The sequence below is a fragment of the Triticum dicoccoides genome, chromosome 2A (genome assembly GCF_002162155.2).
Source record: "Triticum dicoccoides isolate Atlit2015 ecotype Zavitan chromosome 2A, WEW_v2.0, whole genome shotgun sequence".
In the NCBI taxonomy this organism is placed as follows: domain Eukaryota; kingdom Viridiplantae; phylum Streptophyta; class Magnoliopsida; order Poales; family Poaceae; genus Triticum; species Triticum dicoccoides.
Window position 1 is genome coordinate 561,694,838 of NC_041382.1, and position 6,808 is coordinate 561,701,645.

The window sequence follows — 6,808 nt, forward strand, 5'->3', positions numbered from 1 at the left end:
AACTTATTTGAAACGAATCAACTGTGTGAGTTGCCGTGATGGTCTCTTCTCGGCGGAGTCCGGGAAGTGAACACGGTGTTGGAGTAATGCTTGCCGCAGGATGCCCTCTAGTTACTCGCTCGCGCTTTGCCTCCTCTTCTCGCTCTCTTTTGCGAACAGGATAACCACCATATAGGCTAGTCGCTTGCTGCAGCTCCACATACTTTACCTTGCCTTACCTATAAGCTTGAATAGTCTTGATCGCGAGGGTGCGAGATTGCTGAGTCCCTGTGGCTCACAGACTACTTCCAAACCAGATGCAGGGCCTGATGATTCCGCTCCAGATGACGCGCTTGAGCTCAAGTGGGAGTTCGACGAGGACTCACGCCGATACTACGTGTCTTTCCCTGATGATCAGTAGTGGTGCCCAGTTGGGGTGATCGGGACCGTGTCGCATGTTGGGTTTATCTTTTATTTTGGCGCCGTAGTCGGGCCATGAGTGTTTGAATGTTGTAATGCTATTCATGTACTTTGATTGACGTGGCGAGTGTAAGCCAACTATGTATCTCCCCTTTTATTATCTATATTACATGGGATGTTGTGAAGATTGCCTAACTTGCGACATTGCTTTCAATGCGGTTATGCCTCTAAGTCGTGCCTCAACACGTGGGAGCTATAGCCGCATCGAGGGTGTTACAAGTTGGTAATTAGAGCCTTCCCCGACCTTAGGAGCCCCCATTGCTTGATCGTTTTTAGCAGCCGTTGTTGAGTCTAGAAAAAATGTTTTGAGTCATTTAGGAATTATATATCAGAGAGTTTAGGAATTATTTTTTACTTCCCAGTCTCCTCATCACTCTGGTAAGGCATCCTGACGTAGAGTTTTGACTCTTCTCTTCTCAGATTTCACTAAAAAAATTTAGGATCACGCGGGTATCTTGGAATCGTTCCGATGGTTTTGTGACGAGAACATTGTTCTTGGTGCCTCCTATCTTTAGGGGTTGTGGCAGTGTCCCGGGGAGTTGAGCTCCGAGGTGTTGTCGTCACAATTTTATCGTTGCAGTTCTGGAATACCTGAGTTTAGTACGCCGACATCGAAAATCTCTTTTATGCAGTTCGTTGGTGAGATAACCTCGACGCCACCCAGTACTGGGGCGGGAGTTCGGGAGTATCGCCATAACTTGTATAACGGATGCTTTTCGAAGGTTGAGGTAGATGGTTTCCGAAGTTTTCTCGGTTATGTGTTGAAGGATGGATACAGCTGGATGTAGGAATTGCTAGATTTTGGTGAGATATTATGCTTCCCCTGTATCCCCAACACCTGATTGCATAATCGGAAAGGTTCGGGAGTTTCATAGGTGGGAATTCTTGTAGCTCTAGTTCTTCTTCCACGGATATTTGGTTTGAGATTGGGATTTCTTACCGAGTATTCGTTCTTGATCGGTACCTTGTTGATTTATTTCTCTACCTAAATTCTAAGTGGCTTCTCAATTTATGGACATGTGACCATTTCAAGTGGAATGCATTCATTCATTTTGTTCGGATGTGAAGACTATATGTTGCAATTTCATCCTGTTTGATTCAGCTTCATTTTATCTATCAATGTGCTAACGGATGTCACCCTCTTCAGGATGGCTCCTGCTAAGAGCACCAATCAGAATCAGAATCAGGATCCGCCACCACCTCCACCTCCTTCGGAGGCATGGCAAGCTATGATGGCCGCAACCAATGCAAACACGCAGGATCATGCAAATTCTTCAAGAGCGCAATCAAGCGAACCAAGGCAACCAAGGAAACAATCAGAATCACTTTGCTACACTCAACCAGTTCCTTGCTAACGGGCCAAAGACTTTCAGCAATTGTGTTGAGGCAACTGATGCTGACGATTGGCTCGTGGATCTGTGCAAGCATTTCGAGTGCAGTAATGTTAGGGCTGAGGACTTTGTCAAGTTCGCTTCCTTCCAACTCAAAGACCAAGCTGCAGAATGGTTCCAGCAGTACAAGGATTCCAGAGGAGGCCGTGTGATTACCTGGGATGAATTCCGTCAAGATTTCAAAGCTCATTATATTCCTCAGAGCGTGGTTGAAAGCAAGCGTGAGGAATTCCGCAACCTGAAGCAAGGCTCTTTGTCTGTCTATGACTACAACAAGTTGTTTCAGAAGCTCACCCGCTTTGCTAAGCAGGACGTACCTGATGAGAAGAGCATGATATACCAGTTCAGGGGTGGTCTCAGAGAAGAAATCCAGCTAGCTCTTGTTCTCTTTGAGCCCCTGAGGTACGATGAGTTCTACGACATGGCATTGAAGCAAGAGGCTGCTCAACTGAGGTGTGATGCTTCCAAGAAGCGAGTCAAAGATTCTACTCCTTCTTCCTCTACTCAAGTGGCCAAGCAGCAGAAGTATTGGCTTCCTCCTCCTTCGTTCCATCAGCCGTATCAGAAGAGCAAAGGTGGCAGTGGATCTTCCCACCCACCCAACCCTGGCTTTCAGAACAAGACTTCGTCTCAAGCTCCAAGATCGAGTGCTCCGTATCACCGTCCTCTTTCAGAGGTCACGTGCAACAAGTGCCAACAGAAGGGTCACTATGCCAACAAATGCTTCAATCAGAGGCGTCTTCCTCCTCCTCCTCCTCCTGTGAGATCGGCAAGTACAGCTATGGTCAAGCATAACACCAAGTCCGCCAAGGTCAACTTGATGAACGCAGCTCAGGCAGAGGACTCGTCAGATGTCATCATGGGTAACCTTCCTGTTAATGATATTCCTGCAAAAGTCCTTTTTGACACGGGTGCATCGCATTGTTTCATCTCGAGACCATTTGTTTCTAAGCATGAGTTGCCTTTACAAGATTTGCCTAGACAATTATCTGTTGTTTCTCCGGGTAAATTCATGAATGCAAGCGCTATCGCCCCGGATGTTACTATCACGTTGGGCGACTACAAGTTCCTTTCTTCTCCGGTGGTTCTTGGTAACTCGGATATTGATCTTATTCTCGGAGTGGATTGGCTTTCTAAGCACAAGGCACATCTTGATTGTGCAGCCAGGCAGATTCAATTGACTCATTCGTCTGAGGATGTAATTGTCTTTGCCGCTCGTGATGATACCATCCGTCTGTTTTCTCTCAATGAGAAGGGTGAACTGGATGCTATCTCGCAGATTCCAGTCGTTTGCAAATATCAAGACGTCTTTCCAGAAGAGCTTCCAGGAATGCCTCCGAACCGGCCAGTTGAATTCGTCATCGATCTTGATCCTGGCACGGAACCAGTGTGCAAGCGTCCTTACAAGCTCGGACCTGAAGAGTTGAAGGAGCTGAAGAAGCAACTCGATATTCAAGAGAGAATGGGTCTCATCTGACCTAGTTCTTCTCCGTGGGGTTGTGGTGTTCTTTTTGTGAAGAATAAGGATGGAACGGACCGACTTTGTGTTGATTACCGTCCATTGAACAAGAAGACCATCAAGAACAAATACCCACTTCCCAACATCAACGAGTTGTTCGAACAACTCAAAGGTGCTCAAGTATTCTCCAAGCTTGATCTTCGTATGGGTTATCATCAGATTCGAATCCGTGAGCAAGATATTCCCAAGACGGCCTTCAGGACAAGCTATGGGTCGTATGAATACACTGTCATGTCTTTTGGCCTCGTCAACGCTCCTCCGACTTTCTCTCGCATGATGAACTTCATCTTCAACGCCTACACAAATGACTTTGTTTTGGTCTATCTCGACGACATTCTGGTTTTCTCGAAGAACAAGGAAGATCATGCCAAGCACTTGCGTTTGGTACTCGATAAGCTGAGGGAACACCAGTTCTACGCCAAGTTCTCCAAGTGCGAATTTTGGCTCGATGAGGTTCTTTACCTTGGTTATATCATCTCTGCCAAGGGCATTGCGGTGAATCCTGAGAAGGTGTCTGCAATTGTGAATTGGGAACCACCTCAGAACGTGAAGCAACTCCGTAGCTTCCTCGGTCTCGCAAGCTACTGTCGAAGATTCGTTGAAAACTTTTCTAAGATCGCGAAGCCTCTCTCAAATCTTCTCCAGAAGCACGTCAAGTACGTTTGGTCTCCGGAGTGTGACATTGCTTTCAACACTTTGAAAGAGAAATTGGTCACTGCTCCAGTTTTGACTCCGCTTGATGAATCCAAACCGTATGAGGTCTTTTGCGATGCCTCTCTCCAAGGTCTTGGCGTAGTGTTGATGCAAGAGAAGAAAGTTGTGGCTTATACATCTCGCCAGTTGAAGCCCAATGAGAAGAACTACCCCACTCATGACCTCGAGTTGGCGGCAGTTGTGCATGCTCTTTTGACTTGGAGACATCTCTTATTGGGAAGAAAAATGGACATTTTCACTGACCACAAGAGTCTCAAGTACATCTTCACTCAGCCTAATCTCAACCTCAGGCAGACTCGATGGGTCGAAATGATTCAAGAGTATAATTCGAGTATCGAGTATACTCCAGGCAAGGCCAATGTGATTGCTGACGCATTGAGCAGGAAGGCTTATTGCAACAGTCTGATTCTCAAGCCTTATCAACCCAAGCTTTGTGAAGCTTTCCGCAAACTTAATCTGCAAGTTGTTCCTCAAGGTTTCCTTGCCAACCTTCAAGTCTCTCCTACCTTGGAAGATCAGATTCTCCAAGCCCAACTTCTTGATGCTATGGTGAAAAAGGTGAAAATTGGGATTGCCAAGAGTCAACCCAAGTATAAGTGCTACCGCCTTGATGACAAGGATACTCTCTTCTTCGAGGATCGTATTGTTGTGCCCAAAGGTGACCTTCGTAAAGTGATCATGAATGAGGCTCACAATTCTCTTCTCTCCATTCACCCTGGGAGCACGAAGATGTATCAGGACCTCAAGCAGGCTTATTGGTGGACTCGAATGAAGCGCGAGATTGCTCAGTTCGTGAATAAATGTGATGTCTGCAGAAGAGTGAAGGCAGAACACCAAAGGCCAGCGGGTCTCCTCCAACCTCTTGCCATTCCAGAATGGAAGTTTGACCACATTGAGATGGACTTCATGACTAGGTTTCCAAAGTCCAAGCGTGGCAATGATGCTATATTCGTTGTCATCGACAAACTCACTAAAGTGGATCACTTTCTGCCTATCAAAGAGTCAATCACTGCAGCTCAATTAGCGGAGCTCTATACCTCTCGGATTGTCTCTCTGCACGGTATTCCACAAGTGATCTCTTCAGACCGTGGTAGCATCTTTACCTCCAAGTTTTGGGATTCTTTTCAAAAGGCCATGGGCACCAACATCCACTTCAGCACAGCTTTCCATCCTCAAACTAGCGGTCAAGTCGAGCGTGTCAACCAGATTCTTGAAGATATGCTCAGGGCTTGTGTAATCTCCTTCGGCATGAAGTGGGAGGATTGTCTTCCATATGCTGAATTCTCCTACAACAACAGTTTTCAAGCAAGTTCGGGCAAGGCCCCATTTGAAATTCTGTATGGCAGGAAGTGTCGTACCCCTCTCAACTGGTCTGAAACCGGCGAACGTCAGCTTCTCGGTAATGACTTAATCACAGAGGCAGAGGAAATGTGCAAAGTCATTCGAGATAACCTCAAAGCAGCCCAATCATGCTAGAAGAGCTACTATGATAGTAAGCACCGTGATTTGGCTTTCAAGATCAGAGATCATGTTTACCTCCGCGTCTCTCCTATCAAAGGTACTCGCCGCTTCGGTATCAAAGGGAAGCTTGCCCCTAGATACGTGGGACCTTTCAAGATCGTCAGCAAGAGAGGCGATCTCGCCTATCAACTCGAGCTTCCTTCAAACTTTGCAAATGTTCATGACGTGTTCCATGTCTCTCAGCTTCGAAAGTGCTTCAAGACTCCTGACCGCACCGTCAACTTCGAGGACATTGAGCTCCAAGAAGATCTCTCTTATCATGAGCACCCCGTTGCTATTCTTGAAGAGACTGAACGCAAGACTCGCAACAAGTCAATCAAATTCCTCAAAGTCAAGTGGTCACACCATTCCGACCATGAAGCTAACTGGGAACGCGAGGATCACCTCCGTTCTGAGTACCCGGTGTTCTTTCAGTCCTAGATCTCGGGACGAGATTTTTTTGTAGTGGTGGAGTGTTGTAACACCCCGGATATGATTTACCTAATATGTACTCCAACTCTTGCCGTTTCCGGCCTTAAGTTATTTTATTTTCTCGGGTTCGGGTTTTTGTCTTCGTGTGTGTTGTCGTTGTCATGCATCTCATATCATGTCATCATGTGCATTGCATTTGCATACGTGTTCGTCTCATGCATTCGAGCATTTTCCCCGTTGTCCGTTTTGCATTCCGGCGCTCCGTTCTCCTCCGGTGGTCAATTCTACCTTTCTTTCGTGTGTGGGGATTAAACATTTCCGGATTGGACTGAGACTTGCCAAGCGGCCTTGGTTTACTACCGGTAGACCGCCTGTCAAGTTTTGTACCATTTGGACTTCGTTTGATGCTCCAACGGTTAATCGAGGGACCGAAAAGGCCTCGTGTGTGTTGCAGCCCAACACCCCTCCAATTTGGCCCAAAACCCACCTAAACCCTCTCCATCATCTAGAGCGTTCGATCACGATCGCGTGGCCGAAAACCGCACCTCATTTGGACACTCCTAGCTCCCTCTACCTCTATATAAAGACCCCCTCCGAAATCCGGATCTCCTTCTCCCCCGAAACCCTAAAATCAGCTCCCCTCGCCGCCGGACGTGTCCGAATCGGGCCGGACACGTCCGCCCACCACCGCCGACCAACGAGCCGCGACCACGTGGCCGGGCGCGCCCACATCGCCGTCCCACGCTCGCAGCGGCCCGTCGGGCCCAAGGCGGGCCCTCTCCTTCGCCGCGCC